Source organism: Gigantopelta aegis, chromosome 4 (assembly GCF_016097555.1).
Source record: "Gigantopelta aegis isolate Gae_Host chromosome 4, Gae_host_genome, whole genome shotgun sequence".
Classification (NCBI taxonomy): Eukaryota; Metazoa; Mollusca; class Gastropoda; order Neomphalida; family Peltospiridae; genus Gigantopelta; species Gigantopelta aegis.
In genome coordinates this window covers 111,901,954-111,905,433 of record NC_054702.1, presented here as the reverse complement: position 1 = coordinate 111,905,433, position 3,480 = coordinate 111,901,954, and positions in this window count along the sequence as shown.

Below are 3,480 nucleotides of genomic sequence, written 5' to 3'. Positions count from 1 at the left end.
GCAAGTCTTGTTTTGTTGTTTCTGAAAGTATTGCAGTACTTGTACATATAACCCCCAACTGTCCAAACCCCCAACTATTGGGTGCACAGAGAGAAAACCCCAACTGTCCAAACCCCCAACTATTGGGTGCACAGAGAGAAAACCCCCAACTATTGGGTGCACAGAGAGAAAACCCCAACTGTTGGGTGCACAGAGAGAAAACCCCCAACTGTTGGGTGCACAGAGAGAAAACCCCAACTGTCCAAACCCCAAACTATTGGGTGCACAGAGAGAAAAACCCCAACTATTGGGTGCACAGAGAGAAAACCCCAACTGTCCAAACCCCGAACTATTGGGTGCACAGAGAGAAAACCCCAACTGTCCAAACTCCCAACTGTTGGGTGCACAGAAAGAAAACCCCAACTGTCCAAACCCCCAACTATTGGGTGCACAGAGAGAAAACCCCAACTGTCCAAACCCCCAACTATTGGGTGCACAGAGAGAAAACCCCAACTGTCCAAACCCCCAACTATTGGGTGCACAGATAGATATAAACCCCAACTGTCCAAACCCCCAACTATTGGGTGCACAGAAAGAAAACCCCCAACTACTGGGTGCACAGAGAGAAAACCCCAACTATTGCAGTACTTGTACATATAACCCCCAACTGTCCAAACCCCCAACTGTTGGGTGCACAGAGAGAAAACCCCCAACTATTGGGTGCACAGAGAGAAAACCCCCAACTATTGCAGTACTTGTACATATAACCCCCAACTGTCCAAACCCCCCAACTATTGGGTGCACAGATAGATGTAAACCCCAACTGTCCAAACCCCCAACTATTGGGTGCACAGATAGATGTAAACCCCAACTGTCCAAACCCCCAACTATTGGGTGCACAGATAGATATAAACCCCAACTGTCCAAACCCCCAACTATTGGGTGCACAGAGAGAAAACCCCAACTGTCCAAACCCCCAACTATTGGGTGCACAGAGAGATATAAACCCCAACTGTCCAAACCCCCAACTATTGGGTGCACAGAGAGAAAACCCCAACTGTCCAAACCCCCAACTATTGGGTGCACAGAGATATAAACCCCAACTGTCCAAACCCCCAACTATTGGGTGCACAGAGAGAAAACCCCAACTGTCCAAACCCCCAACTATTGGGTGCACAGAGAGATATAAACCCCAATTGTCCAAACCCCCAACTATTGGGTGCACAGAGAGAAAACCCCCAACTATTGGGTGCACAGAGAGAAAACCCCCAACTATTGGGTGCACAGAGAGAAAACCCCAACTGTCCAAACCCCCAACTATTGGGTGCACAGAGAGATATAAACCCCAACTGTCCAAACCCCCAACTATTGGGTGCACAGAGATATAAACCCCAACTGTCCAAACCCCCAACTATTGGGTGCACAGAGAGAAAACCCCAACTGTCCAAACCCCCAACTACTGGGTGCAGAGGTAGATATAAACCCCAACTGTCCAAACCCCCCAACTATTGGGTGCACAGAGAGAAAACACCAACTGTCCAAACCCCCAACTATTGGGTGCACAGAGAGAAAACCCCAACTGTCCAAACCCCCAACTATTGGGTGCACAGATAGATATAAACCCCAATTGTCCAAACCCCCAACTATTGGGTGCACAGAGAGAAAACCCCCAACTACTGGGTGCACAGAGAGAAAACCCCAACTATTGGGCGCACAGAGAGAAAACCCCAACTATTGCAGTACTTGTACATATAACCCCCAACTGTCCAAACCCCGAACTATTGGGTGCACAGAGAGAAAAAACCCAACTATTGCAGTACTTGTACATATAACCCTCAACTGTTGGGTGCACAGAGAGAAAACCCCCCAACTATTGGGTGCACAGAGAGAAAACCCCCAACTATTGGGTGCACAGAGAGAAAACCCCAACTGTCCAAACCCCCAACTATTGGGTGCACAGAGAGATATAAACCCCAACTGTCCAAACCCCCAACTATTGGGTGCACAGAGATATAAACCCCAACTGTCCAAACCCCCAACTATTGGGTGCACAGAGAGAAAACCCCCAACTATTGGGTGCACAGAGAGAAAACCCCAACTGTCCAAACCCCCAACTACTGGGTGCAGAGGTAGATATAAACCCCAACTGTCCAAACCCCCCAACTATTGGGTGCACAGAGAGAAAACACCAACTGTCCAAACCCCCAACTATTGGGTGCACAGAGAGAAAACCCCAACTGTCCAAACCCCCAACTATTGGGTGCACAGATAGATATAAACCCCAATTGTCCAAACCCCCAACTATTGGGTGCACAGAGAGAAAACCCCCAATTACTGGGTGCACAGAGAGAAAACCCCAACTATTGGGCGCACAGAGAGAAAACCCCAACTATTGCAGTACTTGTACATATAACCCCCAACTGTCCAAACCCCGAACTATTGGGTGCACAGAGAGAAAAAACCCAACTATTGCAGTACTTGTACATATAACCCTCAACTGTTGGGTGCACAGAGAGAAAACCCCCCAACTATTGGGTGCACAGAGAGAAAACCCCCAACTATTGGTTGCACAGAGAGAAAACCCCCAACTATTACAGTACTTGTACATATAACCCCCAACTGTCCAAACCCCCCCAACTATTGGGTGCACAGATAGATATAAACCCCAACTGTCCAAACCCCCAACTATTGGGTGCACATATAGATATAAACCCCAACTATTGGGTGCACAGAGAGAAAACCCCAACTGTCCAAACCCCCCAACTATTGGGTGCACAGATAGATATAAACCCCAACTGTCCAAACCCCCAACTATTGGGTGCACAGATAGATGTAAACCCCAACTGTCCAAACCCCCAACTATTGGGTGCACAGATAGATGTAAACCCCAACTGTCCAAACCCCCAACTATTGGGTGCACAGATAGATATAAACCCCAACTGTCCAAACCCCCAACTATTGGGTGCACAGAGAGAAAACCCCAACTGTCCAAACCCCCAACTATTGGGTGCACAGAGAGATATAAACCCCAACTGTCCAAACCCCCAACTATTGGGTGCACAGAGAGATATAAACCCCAACTGTCCAAACCCCCAACTATTGGGTGCACAGAGAGAAAACCCCCAACTATTGGGTGCACAGAGAGAAAACCCCCAACTATTGGGTGCACAGAGAGAAAACCCCAACTGTCCAAACCCCCAACTATTGGGTGCAGAGGTAGATATAAACCCCAACTGTCCAAACCCCCCAACTATTGGGTGCACAGAGAGAAAACACCAACTGTCCAAACCCCCAACTATTGGGTGCACAGAGAGAAAACCCCCAACTATTGGGTGCACAGAGAGAAAACCCCCAACTATTGGGTGCACAGAGAGAAAACCCCAACTGTCCAAACCCCCAACTATTGGGTGCAGAGGTAGATATAAACCCCAACTGTCCAAACCCCCCAACTATTGGGTGCACAGAGAGAAAACCCCAACTGTCCAAACCCCCAACTATTGG